This window comes from Schistocerca serialis, chromosome 6, assembly GCF_023864345.2.
Source record: "Schistocerca serialis cubense isolate TAMUIC-IGC-003099 chromosome 6, iqSchSeri2.2, whole genome shotgun sequence".
Classification (NCBI taxonomy): Eukaryota; Metazoa; Arthropoda; class Insecta; order Orthoptera; family Acrididae; genus Schistocerca; species Schistocerca serialis.
Genome location: NC_064643.1, coordinates 238,286,787 through 238,309,583, shown reverse-complemented (window position 1 = coordinate 238,309,583; position 22,797 = coordinate 238,286,787).

Below are 22,797 nucleotides of genomic sequence, written 5' to 3'. Positions count from 1 at the left end.
TGTGTGTGTGTGTGTGTGTGTGTTTGTGTGTATGAGTAAGACCACCTGCTTCATTAGATAGTTTTAATGTGTACCCAGAATATTCGCAGTTGAATTGTGCTTACAAGTAGCCATTTTCAGTGAAACAAATCTCTTAGACGTGTTTTTGAGACTCTCAGATGTTAACACTGATAAAAAAAAGCGGCACTCATTCCGTGACGAATAGCAACTGAAGTTCATAGACTGAAGAATGCACAACAGTCATTTGTGTTGTTTCTCATACGTGCACCGCCTAGAGACTGTTTCAATCAATAAAATACTTCAGAACCTTTACGTTATGACAACATTTATAGAATATCAACTACCAATTGATTGTTTTTTTTGGAAGGAAATGAGTCTTAACGCTGGGTACTTATGATTTCTTAGAAAATTTTCAGAAATTTGTAAGACTCCAGCTACCTTTTCGGATTTAGTCTCACTATTCTTATACTACATTGTCACTTTTTTCCAGTGTCTTCAGGAAGCGGCCCAAATTTGGAGAAATGCAGTTTGGTTCAAATAGCTAACCCTGAGTCAAGGTTCAAAATCAAAACTTTTTTATTAACGCTTTAGAAGTCAAGCTTTAAAATAAACATAACTTACTTTGCTGTGAACGATAATGTAGTGACTATTTTCTATAATACGATCAAATTATCCGCCGCAGCATGAAAGTTACAGTCCATATTCCATAAATCTAACAAAGGAGCAAATAGGGTTGACTGGATGGAATGGAGGTTGGGCGTCTTTGTTTCTTCTTCTTATCCATTTGATGCCCTTTGGTGTACATATCATTTACCTAGCACCATGTTACATCAGGGGCATTTGAAACCAAAGTGCATACAATGCAAGTAATTCATAACGCTTCTTAACTAAATTTTGCGGCAACATAACAAACGTTTTATATTACTGAAAGAAAACCATAAATATCATTATAAATACATCAGTTTGCTTTGAAGTGCTCTGGAGACAATTTGTTCTACTGATACAATGGCTGCCATAAAGTGTAAGTAATACGTATAATTGATCCTATCCCCTGACAGACTGCTGTGTGCTCAACAATATCAAATTCTGATATTACAAAGTACTGTTCTTGATGCAAAAGATATGAATTCACTTAATCTTCCCGACGAAGGTATTTAACCTCAACAGCTGCTCTATATTTATAGCCTTACAATTGTAAATAAGTAATATCTCCACAAAACAAAACAAGAGACACAAATACTAGTTTGAGCATCATTCTACGTCCACGTCACGTCATCACATGCCAGGTTTCAATAGTACTGGCACCTACTTCTTAAGTCTACTCTGTCAGTTAGTAAACAGTCTATTAAAGAAACAAAGCACAATTCATCTTCAGATGTGAATTGCAAGTGTTCAATCCAAAAGTTGAATTTTTGAGTCTACGCTCTGCATAAACGATTCAGGAGACAACGTGAGCAGTAGTCTTTGGTTGTTTGCAGATGAAGCTGTCGTTTAACGCCTAGTAAAGTCATCAGAAGATCAAAACAAATTGCAAACCGGTTTAGAAAAGATATCGGTATGGTGCGAAAAATGGCAATCGACCTTGAACGATGAGAAGTGTGAGGTCGTCCACATGAGTGCTACAAAGAATCCGTTAAATTTCGGTTACAGGATAGTAAATCAAATGTGAAGCCGTAAATTAAACTAAATACCTAGGAACTAGAAGTACGAACTACTTAAATTGGAAAAAAACACGAAAATATTGTGGGGAAGGCGAACTAAAGACTGCGATTTACTGGTAGAACATTTAGAAGATGCAACAGTTCTACTAAACAGAATGCCTACACTACGTTTGTCCGTTCTCTTTTAGAGTACTGCTGCATGTTGATGGATCCTTACCAGATAGGATTTACGGAGTACATCGAGAAAGTTCAAATAAGCGCAGCAGGTTTTGTATTATAGAGAAACAGGGGAGAGAGTGTCAATGATAGGATACAGGATTTGGAACGAATATCATTATGACAAAGGCGTTTCTCGTTGCGGCGTGTTCTTCTCAAGAAATTTCTATTACCACCCTTCTCCTCCGAATGCGGAAATATTTAGTTAACGCCGACTTACATCTGAGCTCGCACGCAAAGGTATAGGAGTTATTTTATCCGCCCTGTGTTCGAGAAAAATAGAGAATTGTTGTGATGGTGGTTCGATGAAGCCTCTGCCAGGCACTTAAGTGTGATTTGCAGAGTATTCACATAATGTAAATGTGAATGTACATGTATATATGCGTTATTTGCTGTAGCATCAACTGCTTAGTAAGCAAAGATGAATATCAGTAGCTGGTACTACGTAATAATACGAAAGCTCCAATAGTATTTGTGAAGGCATTCTTTTGTTTTCCCGTCAGGGAAATTACAGTCCCCATATGAAACCGCTCCCAACGTTAATGCACAGCATTATGTTAACAATATTTCGTTTGAGACGAATGGTTTAGTGTTACAGTATTGTGGTAACTATTGTCTTCGGATACCGTCATTGGGATAGAGAAAGCTTATCGTGTTTGTAACTGCTTTTACGAACAGACGTGCGAAACGGTGAAACATTGAGGCAGCATGAAACCATACGTCAGACGACGACAACACGTGTTACCAGCGGTAGCTGAAACTGCCACGTGGCGTGAGACAGACTGCAGCATTTAACAGACCTCAGCTGCAAACGGTGACTGTCATTTATCTTCCACGTGTTAAATTACCCTGCGGCGCTGAGTTGCAGTAAAGAATTAAAACTTCGCGCTGGCGGTGATAAATTACGTTGCTAAGGAGAAAAACGGGAGCTTTGAAATTATGATTCTAGGCACTTCGGTAATTTTTGCCTACTTAATTAAATACTGCTATTGTTCACCAAACTGGAGGATCTAAGTGCTTGGAGTTTTGATGAATGACTAGAGAAAAAACCTCTCTGTCGCGTGCTTGACAATCAACTGCCAAATTCCCTATTTAATCGTATGAAAAAATGATACAGGGAGAATCAATAACTTGATTAGTACTGATGTAGTAAATACGGATTCCACTGAAGTGCACTGAGTGGGATTTCCTTCAATAACGGAGGAATGTATTGTTAGAGAATCAACGTCCTTTAGTGATTGGTGGCTCTTTAGCGCTCGTGAATTTGTTTCCGAGTATTGTTCTTGGACATGAGCATCTATGGAGAGAGGTAGGCGCTAAATGGCGGGACGTCCACGGCTCTTCATGGAACTTAGGGTTCCCAGGCTTCTCTGCTCTATGAAGTAGGATAAGTGTTGATCTATCGCATTCTCGCCGAAAGAGCGCAGTGCTGATGCAAGCACAAGTGTTTCGGACCACACCATTCATCGTACATTGTAGAACATGGAACTTCGTAGCAGACTACACCTACGTGTTCTAATGTTGACCTAACGATATCATCAATTACGACTGCACTGGGCAACAACCACTGGGATTCGACTGTCGATCATTGGAATCGTGCCAGCTCATCGTATGAATCACATTTCTTTAGCTACACGTCTTCGATGATCGTCTCCACAAATGCCGTCGTCGTCGTGAATGGCGGTTCGAAACATGCAGCACGCGACGTACGCAGGCTCGTGGTAGTAGTACCATGATATGGGAGACATTCTCCTGCGCTTGCATGGGACCTGTGGTGGTAATCGGAGACACGTTCACAGCTGCGAACCGCCTGCATCCCTTCATCCTTAAAGACTTGCCCGATGGCGATGTCATCTTTCACAACATAATTGTCCGTGTCTCGGAGCCAGAATCGTGCTACAGGGGCTTGAGGTGCATTGTGGTGAACTACGTTAACGTCTCGGCGACGAGATTCGCCTGATGTAAATCTTATGAAAATCATCTGGGTCGCTATCGGCAACCATCACCGCACAAGCATATCAGCAACCCACTATTAATGCAAATCACATGACCTGTGCGTAGGCACCTAATGACGCATACTTCCATAAACCTACTAAAAAACTGTCAAATACCTATTACGCAGAATGAGTAATATATTTCGTTCCAAAGACGGAAAAAAAAGTTACTAAGGAGTTGGTCATAATGCTTCGGCTCATCAATGTACACTACTGGCCATTAAAATTGCTACGCCACGAAGATGACGTGCTACAGACGCGAAATTTAACCGCCAGGAAGAAGATGCTGTGATATGCAAATGATTAGCTTTTCAGAGCATTCACACAAGGTTGGCGCCGGTGGCGACACCTACAACGTGCTGACATGAGGAAAGTTTCCAACCGATTTCTCATACACAAACAGCGATTGACCGGCGTTCCCTGGTGAAACGTTGTTGTGAAGCCTCGTGTAAGGAGGAGAGATGCGTACCATCACGTTTTCGACTTTGATAAAGGTCGCATTGTAGGCTACCGCGATTGCGGTTTATCGTATCGCGACATTGCTGCTCGCGTTGGTCGAGATGCAATGACTGTTAGCAGAATATGGAATCGGTGGATTCAGGATGGTAATACGGAACGCCGTACTGGATCCCAATGGCCTCGCATCACTAGCAGTCGAGATGACACGCATCTTACCCACATGGCTGTAACAGATCGTGCAGCCACGTCTCGATCCCTGAGTCAACAGATGGGGACGTTTGTAAGGCAACAACCATCTGCACGAACAGTTCGACAACGTTTGCAGCAGCATGGACTATCAGCTCGGAGACCGTGGCTGCGGTTACCCTTGACGCTTCATCACAGATAGGAGCGCCTGCGATGGTGTACTCAACGACGAACCTGGGTGCAAGAATGGCAAAACGTCATTTTTTTGGTTCTGTTTACAACATCATGACGGTCGCATACGTGTTTGGCGACATCGCCGTGAACGCACATAGGAAGCGTGTATTCGTCATCGCCATACTGGCGTGTCACCCGGCGTGATGGTATGGGGTGTCATTGGTTACACGTCTCGGTCACCTCTTGTTCGCATTGACGGCACTTTGAACAGTGGACGTTACATTTCAGATGAGTTACGACCCGTGGCTCTACCCCTCATTCGATCCCGGCGAAACCCTACATTTCAGCAGGATAATGCGCGACCGCATGTTGCAGGTCCTGTGCGGGTATTTCTGGATACAGAAAACGTTTGACTGCTGCCCTGGCCAGCACATTCTCCAGATCTCTCACCAATTGAAAACGTCTGGTCAATGGTGGCCGAGCAACTGGCTCGTCACAATACGCCAGTCACTACTCTTGACGAACTGTGGTATCGTGTTGAAGCTGCATGGGCACCTGTACACGCCATCCAAGCTCTGTTTGACTCAATGCCCAGGCGAATCAAGGCCGTTATTACGGCCAGAGATGGTTGTTCTGGGTACTGATTTCTCAGGATCTATGCATCCAATCTGGGTGAACACGTAATCATATGTCAATTCTAGTCTAATATATTTGTCCAATGAATACCCGTTTATTATCTGCATTTCTTCTAGGTGTAGCAATTTTAATGGCTAGTAGTGTATTTACCTTGGTGTTATCGCCCGGTCCTGAATGTGCAACCGCTGTGCCTGGCGTTTATAGTTTTCTGCTGGTGATTCCCTGATTAAATCTCAGGAGTAATCGGCTTTTTTATATTTAATAGTATGGCTAGGGCCCCCCGTCAGGCCGACCGTTCGCCGGGTGCCGATCTTTCAATTTGGCCCCACTTCGGCGACCTGCAGTCGACGAGGACGATAGGATGATGATGTGAACATCACAACACGCAGTCCATGGGCGGAGAAAATTCCCCGACCCGGCCGGGAATCGAAGCCAGGCCCAGAGGCTTGACAATCCGTCACGCTGACCATTCAGCTACAGGGAGCGGACAGTACAATCGGCTAACGTTGATACACTAAAGTTACCCTGGCAGTTCTTTTCCATTCGCGGAATTTGCTGTTGGTTCTCCGTTCTCGTCAGTTATAATACCGCAGCTGTCAGGATAAAGTCCAAGTTGGAATCTAGGAAACGTAACGTTAAGGACATGTTGGCCCGTATTATTGTAGCAATGCAAATGACTTGCCACGATATCCATATAGTTTTCTGCCCTCATATTTCCTAGAAAGTTTGTTGGCATTTGAACGAAGCCATTACAAGATAACTTTTCATCACTTGTCAGGATGGGGTCGAACTGCTCATGTGTGTACAGTGTCGCCTCACTAAGGCGTAGAAATATGCGAACAGAGAAATGCTTCCCCAGTTTTGGCCATGGCATTAATGAAGTTTTTCATTAGGCCCAATCTTATATGAAGAGCAGGGAGAATTATTTTTCTTGGATTCGGTAAGTCCTTGCAACACAACAATGTGAGATCCTGGCTCAGGAGTTTCTATTTATAATGAAGTGCTTAGGCGCCGCTTTCCTAGATGCACAGGAAGCAACCGAATTCGTTGTACCCGTTTTATAGCCCAAGTAATATGCCTATGAATTTCAAGTCTGCTATATAAACTAAGCGTATTTCAATTCCAGTAAAAGCTGTTCCATATTATTGTACCGGGTGATCAAAACGTCAGTATAAATTTGAAAACTTAATAAACCACGGAAGAATGTAGATAGAGAGGTAAACATTGACACACATGCTTGGAATGACATGGGGTTTTATTAGAACCAATTAAAACAAAGTTCACAAAATGTCCGACAGATGCGCGTCGTTTAGTGATGATAGTGTGCTCAGCCGCCACTTTCGTCATGCTTGGCTTCCCAAGTCCCCAGATCTCATTCCGTGCGACTATCGGCTCTGGGGTTACCTGAAGTCACAAGTGTATCGTGATCGACCGACATCTATAGGGATGCTGAAAGACAACATCCGACGCCAATGCCTCACCATAACTCCGGACATCCTTTACAGTGCTGTTCACAAATTTATTCCTCAACTACAGCTAATGTCGAGGAATGATGGTGGACATATTGAGAATTTCCTGTAAAGAACATCATCTTTTCTTTGTCTTACTTTGTTATGCTAATTATTGCTATTCTGATCAGATGAAGCGCGGTCTGTCGGACGTTTTTGAACTTTCGTGTTTTTTTGGTTCTAAAAAACCCCAATGTCATTCCAAGCATATGTGTCAATTTTTACCTCTCTATCTACATTATTCCGTGATTTATTCAGTTTTCAAATTTATACTGACTTTTTGATCTCCCTGTACATCTATCAGCCAGAGCATTATGACCACTGACGTACTATCGCTATAAATCTGTCCAGGCTATATAGCAGTGTCACATGGCGAGTCTGTTAGTCAGACACACGCGCAGTTCATGTGCTATCAGTGAGGCTTATGTCCGTGCATAGATTGGGGAAGGCGCGCGATCTCTCTGAGTTTGACCAAGGGCATATTGCGACTCCCAGGAGGCTGGGCACGAGCATTTCGGAAGCTACACGACCTGAGGGTTTTCTATGGGTACTGTGGTGAGTGTCTTCAACACGTGGCGAAGCTAAGAAGAAACTACGTCCTGACGTCGTGAGGTGGGTGGTCATTCCTCATTACAGATGTCACACGCCATAGGCTGATAAAACGGATCAGGCATTGAACTGTGGCGGAACTAACATCAGACTTTAATGCTGGGCAGAGTACAAGTGTGCCACAGCACACAGCGCACCGAACTCTAACGGAGGGCCTCCGCAGCAGACGACCCACTCACGTGCCGTTGTCACCACCACGACATCGGCAACTACGACTGGGCGAGTGACCATCGGCACTGGACGTTGGTGCAGTTGAATCCTCATCATGCCGATTGGAGGGCGCGAAGTCGTCGACTTCCAGGGGAACAGATGCTTGACACCTGTACTGCGGGAAGGGGCAAGAAGGCCGCGGCTCCATTATGCTAGGGGGAACATTCACATGGGCATCCAGAGGTCCAGGCTAGGCACCTTGATGGCCAAAGAATATTGCACACTGGTCACGGACCACGTACACCGCTTCATGACGTTCATGTTTGCAGACTGCAGTGGAATTTTTCAATAAGATAATGCACCATGGTCGGCCGCAGTGGCCGAGTGGTTCTAGGCGCTTCAGTCCGGAACCGCGCGACTGCTTCGGTCGCAGGTTCGAATGCTGCCTCGGGCATGGGTGTGTGTGATGTCATTAGTTTAATCACGTTTAAGTAGTTCTAAGTTCTAGGGGACTTATGATCTCAGATGTTAAGTCCTATAGTTCTCAGAGACATTTGAACCATTTTTGAATCCACTATCTCACAAAGCCAGGTGTTTGATGGAGTGGTTCGAGGAGCACAGGGCGAACAGGGCGAGTTCATGTTGATGTGATTGCCCTACAACTCGCCAGATCTGAATCCAGATGAATACATCTGGGATGTGATTGAACGTGGCGTCAGAGATCATCGAACCCCTTTCTGGAAATTCGGCGAATTTCGTGTGTAATTGTTGTGCCACCTCCGACTAGCAACACACCAAGGCCTCGTTGCTCCAATGTGACGACACGTCGCCGCTGTATTCTCTGCCAAAGGTGGACATACCGGCTATAAGTTAGGTGGTCGTAATGTTCTGGCTGATCAGCATATGTTTCTTTCATGTAAGCTGTATACCTAATAGGAATCGATGGCAACACCTTGCCATTGTGCAGTAGCTCACACCTGTGACTACCTTTGGGGTCGATGAACAATATCCACTGATCAATTTTATACTCAATGTCCGTAGCTGTCATTAGTTCCTGTATGTCACTACAAAATACTCTTTTCACTTTCGGAAAAAGGAAGGAATGACAACATTATACTTAGAGAATGCAGTCACGTTCACCGTTTTACCAAATCAGTCCGCTGTTGTAGTCTCGACGCAACAGTTCAACTTCACCTTTCGGTGATTTCAGATCTGTCACTAGGTCATTACTTTCACACTGCGTAATTTTACGTATCTCTGTACACTTTCGTTACACACAAGATCAGGATCTTTCGAAGAAGTGGGTTTCGAAGGTGATGGTGCAGCGCTAGTTTCTCTAAAGTTCTCGATACTGTCAAAATAAGGTGCCTCCGAAAGGCAGTGGTTGCATGGCAGACGGTACTTCTTCGTGGGAGTACCATGCGTTAATGGATTTGTCATACAGAAGTAACAGTTTTTCATATGGTTTAATGGATATCGCGAGTTAATTGGTATAAAAAACCCAATGGAAAATTGAATTGAGACTTGGGACCCAAGATATGCAACTTACATGAGGAGCCCAGGGATTGTTTTGGTCCCCGATTTCACAGCCAAAGTACGGTTTGTACGCCTTCCTAATATATGGCATTAAAGGCTTCGTTTGAGATTTCAATATAGCCTGTCCAAAAATGTTACAGAAATTGCCTGCAATCTTTATGCATTTGCGAGGCACATTGAACCAAAGGAATTACAATGACGACACGTCTAACTACACTTTAGCTATTGTTTCCAGAAACTTCATCACTCTGTTTACCATCAGCAGGATTTCCAACCCTATATGGGAATGACAGTGAATGCTAGTAAAATATCTGTAGTTTAATTCATCCCGTTTAACTTGCAAACGAGTGCTTATTCGAGTTTCTGTTTGTCGTTTTCATTACTAGCTTGGTCGATATATTTAACAAACTTGTGTCTCATCCCATCTACATTTTCACGATTAGCTAGCGTAACTCCCTTTTCGTTAGGCTGCATTATCGATACTCATAATGTATATGTCAAAAATAGTCGTTGTTAGATGTCTTACAGAAGAACTGAGAGGGCCTTAATGTGAATTATTCCCGGATTTTATTATTCAGGACATTTTTTACCGTGAAGACAGTGAATAATTATTCTACAGCCAGCAGTAAGATATCCGTATTCACACTCTCAGTTCTGAGACTCCAAATCTCATTTGCATATACATTACAATAAGATGAAAGGTATAATGTACATAAACCGCTGTACAAAAGATGTAAAATGTACAGTGTATATTACAAAACATATAGTAAGACAACATGGATCGCTTTTTCATACAGCAATAATTATACTCAAAGTGATGGAGTGACGTTGGATGTGCTAGTCTGTTTCATGTTACAACTCAGAGTCATGGAATACTAAGAGACGATTGTGTAACGACAATAAATGTTCAAGTACTCTCTGTTGCAGACCAGTCTAACTGAAGGAACTCTATCCATAAATACGTAAGTTACAACGGATAACATACAAAACTGTGGTATATCAAGAAATTCTAGTGGTCACTATCACTTGATCGACGAAATAACGTTATATGTCTGTCGATAGAGGTACACATAATGAAATTGTAATATGTAAAACACAAACCAAGCATAGATAACGGAGATAAACCTATTACCGAACGAAGTTATCAATGTGTACCGAGTGGGATAAGATCTCACAATTACAATACACAAGCTGTAGGTTTAGTTTTCGCACTGACAGGCCCGTATACGGATAGACTATACTGTCTGGTGAGTAGTCGAGTTATTAGTGAGAGGTTGTACTATGTCAGTCAGAAGGAAAGCCATGCACAAAGCGAAAGTTTACAAAAATGTATTCGCAGTTGCGAATATGGACAACCATTAGCTGTATAATGGTTTGAAGGCAATGAAAATTTGTGCTGTGCTGATATTCAAGCGCGGATTTACAGCCTGCACTCGTACATTTATTATTATATTCCCACAGGCGGGACCGATATTAAAGTCCCTTGCACAGTATCGGAGGATAAATACCATACTGGAGTCCCTGTGTATTTGCGTATTTATCCGCCAACACTGGGCAAACGACTTCCATTCAAAATCTCTGTTCTGCACTTGAATACAGGCAATGGTTGTATGAGTGCAGCCTGTAGACACATGGTTGACGACTTATGGAAGTAGGGGTCTGGCTGTAAAGTGTGCTCGGATAGCGTAACGTAAGGCGACCGCTCGCGATAAGCGGGAATTCCGGGTTGAAGTCCCGGTCCAGCATAAGCTTTCATTATTGTCCCATCATACAGCTTATAGTTGTCCATATTCGCAACACTGAATGCACCACAGTGGTCGTTCCTTCGGACATGTACACATATCTGAAACAACATTGCATCGTACTCCTGACCAACACAAGCACTGCCATTTCCTAAGCGTTAAGTTTGATTCAGACCACATTTCGTAAAGACCGTAAATGGATCACCCAGTAATGTATTACACCTGCTGAATCGTATACTCTGGTGATAGAACTGGAGTATATGCACTATATAATTTTCACTTTATGTTATTGGAACCCTACGGTTCCAGCCGTGTATCCATTTCTCTTTATCACTGTAGCTTTAACGTTAACCACAGTACTTCAGAATTATAAACCAAAATGAGCCGCATCACTTGCCTGGTCCGGCTACCCATTTCATTAATTTTCCTGTACTATGAGTGTGTAAGCTACATACATTCATCCTGTGATAAAGCTGTTCTCCTATTGTTAATCTTCACTTTGGTGTAAAATTGAATTCGAAACATACAAACTTTCAAATACACAACATTTACAACTGTAAAATATCTATAATTTTGAATATTTTCTGGTAGTAAAAGTTGTTCTGCTACACCTGACAAATGATTTGCAAGGTATCATTAACATATCTCCTGCTACAAGAATACAAACAGCTTTTTAGACTTTCTTTTTACTTGGTACGTTTCATTGTCTTCCCCTATAGGTATAACGGGCTGCTGAAATAATGTCCCATTGGGAAGTGTTGTGTACATAGTTCCGCGTAGTCAGCGCGTACACAAATTTCCCAATATAGCGCGCCCCGCTAAGCACAACAGCGCAGGCGCAGCGCTCGTCCGTCTCCGCACTACGAGATGGTGCTGTCTTAGAGACAGACCAAATTCTGCTTCCGCCGATCCGCGTATTAATACACTCCTGGAAATGGAAAAAAGAACACATTGACACCGGTGTGTCAGACCCACCATACTTGCTCCGGACTCTGCGAGAGGGCTGTACAAGCAATGATCACACGCACGGCACAGCGGACACACCAGGAACCGCGGTGTTGGCCGTCGAATGGCGCTAGCTGCGCAGCATTTGTGCACCGCCGCCGTCAGTGTGAGCCAGTTTGCCGTGGCATACGGAGCTCCATCGCAGTCTTTAACACTGGTAGCATGCCGCGACAGCGTGGACGTGAACCGTATGTGCAGTTGACGGACTTTGAGCGAGGGCGTATAGTGGGCATGCGGGAGGCCGGGTGGACGTACCGCCGAATTGCTCAACACGTGGGGCGTGAGGTCTCCACAGTACATTGATGTTGTCGCCAGTGGTCGGCGGAAGGTGCACGTGCCCGTCGACCTGGGACCGGACCGCAGCGACGCACGGATGCACGCCAAGACCGTAGGATCCTACGCAGTGCCGTAGGGGACCGCACCGCCACTTCCCAGCAAATTAGGGACAATATTGCTCCTGGGGTATCGGCGAGGACCATTCGCAACCGTCTCCATGAAGCTGGGCTACGGTCCCGCACACCGTTAGGCCGTCTTCCGCTCACGCCCCAACATCGTGCAGCCCGCCTCCAGTGGTGTCGCGACAGGCGTGAATGGAGGGACGAATGGAGACGTGTCGTCTTCAGCGATGAGAGTCGCTTCTGCCTTGGTGCCAATGATGGTCGTATGCGTGTTTGGCGCCGTGCAGGTGAGCGCCACAATCAGGACTGCATACGACCGAGGCACACAGGGCCAACACCCGGCATCATGGTGTGGGGAGCGATCTCCTACACTGGCCGTACACCACTGGTGATCGTCGAGGGGACACTGAATAGTGCACGGTACATCCAAACCGTCATCGAACCCATCGTTCTACCATTCCTAGACCGGCAAGGGAACTTGCTGTTCCAACAGGACAATGCACGTCCGCATGTATCCCGTGCCACCCAACGTGCTCTAGAAGGTGTAAGTCAACTACCCTGGCCAGCAAGATCTCCGGATCTGTCCCCCATTGAGCATGTTTGGGACTGGATGAAGCGTCGTCTCACGCGGTCTGCACGTCCAGCACGAACGCTGGTCCAACTGAGGCGCCAGGTGGAAATGGCATGGCAAGCCGTTCCACAGGACTACATCCAGCATCTCTACGATCGTCTCCATGGGAGAATAGCAGCCTGCATTGCTGCGAAAGGTGGATATACACTGTACTAGTGCCGACATTGTGCATGCTCTGTTGCCTGTGTCTATGTGCCTGTGGTTCTGTCAGTGTGATCATGTGATGTATCTGACCCCAGGAATGTGTCAATAAAGTTTCCCCTTCCTGGGACAATGAATTCACGGTGTTCTTATTTCAATTTCCAGGAGTGTATGTAACGCATCCAATGAGATTGCTGCTAACGTAGAACCTATTCTTCTCGCGGATCACACTCGCGCAGTGATACCTGAACGCGCGAGGCATTATAACGAGTGTACAGACCTCCGATTAGTCAGTCTGCATTTGTCTGTACCAGTGTACAGTCAAGTTTCAGTCTGCGCCTAATAAGATTACCATATTCCTGTACATAGCCATGAAGATAAATGTATAGACACTTTGTCAAGTATCAGAGATATGTGAGAATAAGATTAATGTACCAAGACCTAAGGAACTTCAGATTGTCAATTGTAAACAGCATCCAGAATCAAGTTACGTAATGTCTATGTTATTTATTATTTTAATAAATGTGTGTGAAAATTAATCAAGTTCTGTTTAAAGTTGGTCACCGTCAATCTGCTACTCTAAGTGTGCAAGTGGCATTTCTATCGTCTGACCTAACGGCAGAAGATAAACACGCCACGATAAGAACACGAGACATATTGCTGACACTCGCCTACTTCGTTAGAGCGACCAGTGAAATAATCTGATGGTGTGTGTACCGAAGGTCTTAGAGTACGCACACCACAGGAGGTCACGGGCTTCGCAGCCGAACATAAGCGAGCTGGTAAAGGAGAAAAGGAAGTCACAATTACGAAGTTATTTTTTGTTACAACATTACCTTACAGCCAAGGGAACCATGCCGACAACTGCTTACAGAAGCAGGGAGCTGTTATAACTCTCTGACACATTAAAAATTATATGACCCTAATATTCATACAACAATAATTATTAAAGTGTACGCAGTATTAAGTCGTTGACTTGTTCCCCATATTGATTGTACCTATCCGTTTCGCATACTGGAGACAGTAATCCTAATTCATTCAAGATTACTTGTTTTAGTTACGCAGCGTGAAGACGTTAACTTGCTCGACATGTTGATCGTACTTACACCATTCGAATACTGTAGATGGCTACTTATTCCACACGGTACCCATAGAGCCTATAAGTAAATACGTTCAGGGATTTGGCCTGGAGAATACTTCTAAAATTATTTGTTTCATGAAATATGAGAGACGATTTAGTGCGTATACTGGTTCCTAATATTAATGCTTGCTGCATTCTGAGTGCACATAGGACAGTAAATTTACTTTTGGTTCACCTCTGGTGCTTATGTTCCCTATGGTCAAAAAATTTATTGAAAATAAGCTGCACCCATGGAGGTAAAAAACGGCGGGCGGTGGCTCTACAGGCTTACGCTGTACGTTGTTTTGAAGCCGGAGTGTGCGGCGCCTGCCGTCATTTTAAGTATCCCAAAACATTAGCAGACTACTGTTTACGAATGCTTATTATTCATTATTTCTGTTGTGCTCGCCAACAGCTCTTTTAACTACTAAAAATTATACAGCTTACATGAACGACATAATGTCAGGAAGGCACTTTCGAACGTTTTTCTGTTCTTGAATGCGTATTTGCTCTAGCAATGTGACACATTTGGCCTCATTAACGCATCTGGTTGTTTTGCTGCTGTATTGCGGATAAACAGGATCAGAAAAAAGGAAACGATGTGAAAAGCTTGCTTTCGTAATCCATTTAATTTGTAAGTATAGCAAATGAAACTGGAACACCGAAACCTAGGCTTGTTTGTTTACAGGTTTCGGTACTGTTTCTAGTTCTTTACATTTTCAGCCTTCAACTCGTATGCACATATTTTTAATGTTCACGTTTGTAACAAAACTTTCCTAGGTGTTCTTTGCCAGCCCATAAACGTGAGCAATGGGGAAAGAAGAAAGGCATGCTATCGTATGTGAGTGTCAACGAAGTGAATGATTATGTCAAAGATACAGAACTGCATAGAGGTTTATCTCCACGCAGAATAGGAGTTCTTGTTTTATTAGATTCTCAGCTCATTTATCTCACTGTAGTTTACACTTATTTTCAAATAAAAAAAACTACCTATGTTGCTTCATTCAGTGTGGGGACAATAATATCAAATTACCGGATACAAAAACGATATAATTTTTTTTAGTATCTTCCAGCACTGTCGACTGTTATAAATGCGATTAAGGGAATGGTCTCAAACACTTAAAACCCCTTAAAATGGATATTTTGGATTAACATGTATGTAAGTTACTTTTTAGTAATGGCAACATAACCTATGTAAGATCTCGGCCTAGGTTTCCAAAAGCAGCATATTTGCATCATTTCCCGAAATATTTCCCGCCAGTAACTCTGTTAGTTTTTCAGGACTAACGAAACAAAGCACAATTGGAATGTAAGTCTACTTTGATCATCTGCTTTATTTTACTTTTGAATTTCGTTTTTAAGCTTTCAGAATATATAAGTCTATCTCATGCCTTGTGATATGCCAGTAGTTAGTTACTTAGTTTCATGTTCCAAGTATCATTTGAACGATAAATCGTGATGATATGGAACGAATCTTTTTTTTTTTTTTTTTTTTTTTTTTTTTTTTTTTTTTGTGGTCATCAGCCTACTGACTGGTTTGATGGGGCTCGCCACGAATTCCATTCCTTTGCTAACCTCTTCATCTCAGAGTAGCACTTGCAACCTACGTCCTCAATTATTTGCTTGACGTATTCCAATCTCTGTCTTCCTCTACAGTTTTTGCCCTCTACAGCTCCCTCTAGTACCATGGAAGTCATTCCCTCTTGTCTTAGCAGATTTTCTACCATCCTGTCCCTTCTCCTTATCAGTGTTTTCCACATATTCCTTTCCTCTCCGATTCTGCGTAGAACCTCCTCATTCCTTACCTTATCAGTCCACCTAATTTTCAACATTCGTCTGTAGCACCACATCTCAAATGCTTCGATTCTCTTCTGTTCCGGTTTTCCCACAGTCCATGTTTCACTACCATACAGTGTTGTACTCCAGACGTACATCCTCAGAAATTTCTTCCTCAAAATAAACCGGTATTTGATATTAGTAGACTTCTCGTGGCCAGAAATGCCTTTTTTGCAATAGCGAATCTGCTTTTGATGTCCTCCTTGCTCCGTCCGACATTGGTTATTTTACTGCCTAGGTAGCAGAATTCCTTAACTTCATTGACTTCGTGACCATCAATCCTGATGTTAAGTTTATCGCTGTTCTCATTTCTACTACTTCTCATTACCTTCGTCTTTCTCCGATTTACTCTCAAACCATACTGTGTACTCACTCCGTTCAGCAGATCATTTAATTCTTCTTCACTTTCACTCAGGATAGCAATGTCATCAGCGAATCGTATCATTGATATCGTTTCACCGTGTATTTTAATTCCACTCCTGAACCTTTCTTTTATTTCCATCATTGCTTCCTCGATGTACAGATTGAAGAGTAGGGGCGAAAGGGCCTTGTCTTACACAGTTCTTAATACGAGCACTTCGTTCTTGATCGTCCACTCTTATTATTCCCTATTGGTTGTTGTACATATTGTATATGATCTGTCTCTCCCTATAGCTTACCCCAACTTTTTTCAGAATCTCGAACAGCTTGCACCATTTTATATTGTCGAACGCTTTTTCCAGGTCGACAAATCCTATGAAAGTGTCTTGATTTTTCTTTAGCCTTGCTTCCATTATTAGCCGTAACGTCAGAATTGCCTCTCTCGTCCCTTAACTTTTCCTAAAGCCAAACTGATCATCACCTAGCACATTCTCAATTTTCTTTTCCATTCTTCTGTATGTTATTCTTGTAAGCAGCTTCGATGCATGAGCTGTTAAGCTGATTGTGCGATAATTCTCGCACTAGCCAGCTCTTGCCGTCTTCGGAATTGTGTGGATGATGCTTTTCCGGAAGTCAGATGGTATGTCGCCAGACTCATATATTCTACACACCAACGTGAATAGTCGTTTTGTTGCCACTTCCCCCAATGATTTTAGAAATTCTGATGGAATGTTATCTATCCCTTCTGCCTTGTTTGACCGTAAGTCCTCCAAAGCTCTTTTAAATTCCGATTCTAATACTGGATCCCCTATCTCTTCTAAATCGACTCCTGTTTCTTCTTCTATCACATCAGACAAATCTTCACCCTCGTAGAGGCTTTCAATGTATTCTTTCCACCTATCTGCTCTCTCCTCTGCATTTAACAGTGAAATTCACGTCGCACTCTTAATGTTACCACCGTTGCTTTTAATGTGACCAAAGGTTGTTTTGACTTTCCTGTATGCTGAGTCTGTTCTTCCGACAATCATATCTTTTTCGATGTCTTCCCATTTTTCCTGCAGCCATTTCGTCATAGCTTCCCTGCACTTTCTATTCATTTCATTCCTCAGCGACTTGTATTTCTGTATTCCTGATTTTCCCGGAACATGTTTGTACTTCCTCCTTTCATCAATCAACTGAAGTATTTCTTCTGTTACCCAGGTTTTCTTCGAAGCTACCTTCCTTGTACCTACGTTTTCCTTCCCAACGTCTGTGATGGCCCTTTTTAGAGATGTCCATTCCTCCTCAACTGTACTGCCTAGTGCGCTATTCCTTATTGCTGTATCTATAGCGTTAGAGAACTTCAAACGTATCTCGTCATTCCTTAGTACTTCCGTATCCCACCACTTCTTTGCGTATTGATTCTTCCTGACTAATGTCTTGAACTTCAGCCTACTCTTCATCACTACAATATTGTGATCTGAGTCTATATCTGCTCCTGGGTACGCCTTACAGTCCAGTATCTGATTTCGGAATCTCTGTCTGACCATGATGTAATCTAATTGAAATCTTCCCGTATCTCCCGGCCATTTCCAAGTATACCTCCTCCTCTTGTGATTCTTGAACAGGGTATTCGCTATTAGTAGCTGAAACTTGTTACAGAACTCAAATAGTCTTTCTCCTCTTTGCATTCCTTGCCCCAAGCCCATATTCTCCTGTAACCTTTTCTTCTACTCCTTCCCCTACAACTGCATTCCAGTCGCCCATGACTATTAGATTTTTGTCCCCCTTTACATACTGCATTACCCTTTCAATATCCTCATACACTTTCTCTATCTGTTTATCTTCAGCTTGCGACGTCGGCATGTATATGTGAACTATCGTTGTCGGTGTTGGTCTGCTGTCGATTCTGATTAGAACAACCCGGTCAGTGAACTGTTCACAGTAACACACCCTCTGCCCTAGCTTCCTATTCATAACGAATCCTACACCTGTTATACCATTTTCTGCTGCTGTTGATATTAGCCGATACTCATCTGACCAGAAATCCTTGTCCGCCTCGTAGAACGTTATCCTTTCGTTGATTATTCAATCTTCTTCTCATGGTAACCTCCCCCTTGGCAGTCCCCTCCCGGAGATCCGAATGGTGGACTATTCCGGAATCTTTTGCCAATCGAGAGATCATCACGACACTTCTTCAATTACAGGCCGCATGTCCTGTGGATACACGTTACGTGTCTTTAATGCAGTGGTTTCCATTGCCTTCTGCATCCTCATGTCGTTGATCATTGCTGATTCTTCCGCCTTTAGGGGCAATTTCTCACCCCTAGGACAAGAGAGTGCCCTGAACCTCTATCCGCTCCTCCGCCCTCTTTGACAAGGCCGTTGGCAGAATGAGGCTGACTTTTTATGCGGGAAGTCTTCGGCCGCCAATGCTGATTATTTATCAAAATTTTGGCAGACGCGGGGATCGAACCCGGACCGAAGACGTTTTGATTATGAATCAAAGACGCTACCCCTAGACCACGGGTACAGTCCTAGTGATTCATTATATAATAGATATAATTTTTTTATCTAAATATGCGTCCGGTCTGATCATTTATTAGTTTTTACGCTTTTTGATTAAAGACAGCTAGATGTTAGTCAGTAATTCATACCCATCGCCAATTACCCATGACAATAATAGGTAACTTTCTGCAGAACACGAGGATTTATCAAAGAGAGACGTTTTCAGTTTAATTTCAAATTTTATTTTGCTGTATGTTAGGCATTTTATATCAATGGGTAAGTGATCAAAACTTTTGCTTGCAGCATTGTGGACCCCTATTTGTGCTACAGACAACCTTAATGCGGCGTAGTAAATGTCACTTTTTACTTCTGGTATTGTAATTGCGTATATCATTTTTCCTGTCGAAGAGCAGTGGGTTATTTACAAAAAACTTCATGAGGGAATGACTATAATGTGAAACGGATAGACTGCTGAAGAGGAATAGAGAGTTTACATACATTTTCTGCTAAAGCCTTCTTCAGAAAGGAAGCACAGCTCACGTACTCTTTCATACAATCATACACACAAATCTTACGCTCACGTGACAGCTGTCTCCTGCTGTTCTAGCCAAAATCTTTTTTTAAAGGTGGAGGAAATGTGAACAATCAGTAATAATCATCGGCGAGAGGAATTTAGGACGTCTGATGCTGCACCAACATTCAGCGCGGTTACGTAGCCATGTGTTGTGCGCGGACGAGACTTTGATACAGCGTGGCACAGATGTCGGAGCATTTGGAGCTCGGAAGGCAATGAATAATATAGGAAAGAACGGACACTGAATGAAGTACACTGAGTAAAGTAAGGGAAAATCTACAGTCACCTGACAGAAATAAAGCCATTAAAATAAAAGTAAATAGTGCAGCAATAATCCATGTATACAAAAGAAAATATTGCGTGAATTGCTCCACTGACTTTAACCTCTAGATTAGATCATATAGATTAGTACATCCGTAAACAACGCAAGCTGTCATTTTCGATGAAAGAACTACGTCTCCACACAATCAAAAGACGGAAAAAGGTCGAAACTGGGCACTGGCATATCAGTGACATCATGCGAAGGTATCAATGAAATATGGAGGCATGAATGCTGTGAACCTAGTCTTTTAGGCTAGATAGGACTGCGGACATCGGCTTCAAGTTTGTGACGTAATGATACCGCCCTTTTTTTCTTACCTCCATGGTTACATCTCTACTGCTAATGCTTTTCTTGGTCAAAGATGTATTGAAAGTAAACTGCACGTCTACTGCTTATGTTTCCTGTGGTCAGAGAGGTAGTGAAAGCAAGTTGTCTCATAAGGTACGATCGCCACTTACGCTGCATTCTCTGCTTCTGATGTTTCTGCTCTATCCAGGATGGCGGCACCATCTTCTTATATATCGTGAAGTACGCTGTTGAGATTATGTATAGCTGGTAAAAAGATGGTGTAATTTACCAGTTTGTAAAAATCAAATCCATGCATGGTAGGATATTCACATGATATGAATATTAACTTCACACACTCCATTCGTATAGATCGCTCACTCATCTTTTAGTTGAATGAATGGGCAATCGTTTAGTGATTACGAATCACACTAATTCTACTCGGTTCTCTGTCCGTAAACTTGCTTGTAAAAGTGCACTTTTAGGTAACGTTCTTCCTTGTTTAAGCGTAGCACAAGAGACACACATGGATATCAGACTTCCAGCTGAACGGTACACTTCAAACTCCAACAGAATAGACTCATTTGAAACTAATTTGCACACAGACAATTATTTTTAGTGTCCTTTACTACTTTTTGTGCTTCTTCCATGAAATGAACCACTGATTGATGCAACAAATGCTATTGCAAGTTCATCCACACAAATATTCCTGCCCTTCAAGTTCCGGCGTTCAGTTCAAACCATGTTCTATAACGATATTTATGTCGTATTTCGTTGTGCTGTAACCTTTTGTGCCTCTCTCGCATCATACCGCAACGAGTGCAAAAAACGCTATCATACGTCCCTCCCAATCAGCTGCCTTTAAGTGTCTCCTTCTCCTGTTCATCAAAGCTTACATTCATATCAATCTCTCTGGGATTAATACTAGACTACTGAACACGTATAGGTCCTACATCTACACCCACACACACATACACACACTCACTCACTCACTCGCACATACATACACATACACAAGCACAAGCACAAGCACACATACACGTACGTATATGTATTTGAGATAACATAAAAATGATCATTAATGTTTCTTCGTAGGCTTTGTCAGCGTAATAGGTCATGAAGGAAGAGAGAGAAGATTTATAAAAACGTCTTTTATTTTCTAGCTAAAACATTACAACAACGTTCGTTTTATGTTTGCGTGCAGTAATATTTGTCTGTCATTGTTTTGACGGATAAAGAATTCAATGTTTGTTCAAATGGCAAAAACATATTGTTTGCGACACACTTAAAATTTAACAAATTCCATTTTTTTGCTTCACCTGCACTGTGAAAGTTTGCTTCTTACCGAATTTCATGATTCTAGGTCAACGACCAGTACCCTAAAAACTCGGATAAGCGAGTTTGCGAGCATCAAAATACGTAATGTAAATGACAGAAAGGACAGAGACACAATTATGTAAGTACCAAATGTGTGCATCTATTCCATAAAGGCGTTAACTTAGAATAAGTTTCTAACGCCGCCAAGGAACCAGAGTAACTGACATAAAACTGAACGTGATACGTCAACCGGTTCAAGGGAAATAGTGGTCTATAAAGAGAGAGAGAGAGAGAGAGAGAGAGAGACAGAGAGAGACAGAGAGAGAGAGAGAGAGAGAGACGGATTAAAAATGACTAAAATATATTTTTTCGTGTGGTATGACTACAAATTAAGAATGACGGATTTTTGCTTTACCTGTATTGAAAAATGTTGCCTTCTGCCGAATTTCATGTTGTATGTCAACGAGAAGTACCCTATAGGCGTGATATCGTAAAATATTGAACCAGAGCCCTACGTGGATTCATTTATAAACAACTTTTTTTTGGTATATTATAGCCTCCCATACCTGACGTGATATTTTCTCGAATTACTGGCGACCGCATCCATGAGTCCACCATGAAAGCAACAGACACTTCTCTGGCTGCTGAAGGTTCATTAAAACTACGACTGGCTTCACGCCCGTTCAGGCACATCTTCACGATATCTAAATAGGGGTTGGAAATGCCAATGCAGTTTTCATCGTGGCTGTTTGCATAGGGGTCTAGCTAGTTCAGTATTCCGTGTGGCCAGGGCCATATTGCCTCCACCTGACATTATGGAATGTTTTTACTGGAATTTATATATAATTTTGCACGGTTTGAAGTGCTCATTTTTCTCTCTCCGCACCAAATATTCATTTTGTTTCTTTTTGTCTGTATATAAAACTCTTCTAGCACGTTCAGTGAGATGAAAGACGGCGAGAGAGTTAAATAATGACACGATGGATTGGGGGGGGGGGGGAGGGACTTCAAGGAAAGCATTAAATAATAAAACAATGTTCTAGACACAATTGCGTAAGTGTGGGTCTATTTTACTCCATGAAACAATATTCATCAAACCCGCGTAAAGAGAAAAATAGTAAAATACCTCATTCTTATTCCTTGTTTACGTCACCTGAGGATGCAACTAAATTGGCTGAAACCCGTCGTGATTTTAATAAGTTTTCTACAGCCGGAGTGGTGTAGCTTTTATAATTTGTGCTTGATGCCAAATTTCATGACTCTAGACCAACGTTTCGTTCAGGTTTTGTTGAGTGAGTTTTCGAGTATCAAAATCTGTGACGTAAATGGCCGAATCATGTGACTGTATTGCCTTAGTAGCTTAAAACTTTTACACCGCTAGGGAAGCATGATCCTTAATACGCTTGATATGTCTATCCCTTCTTGAGAAAAGGAGTTCATAAAAGTCGGA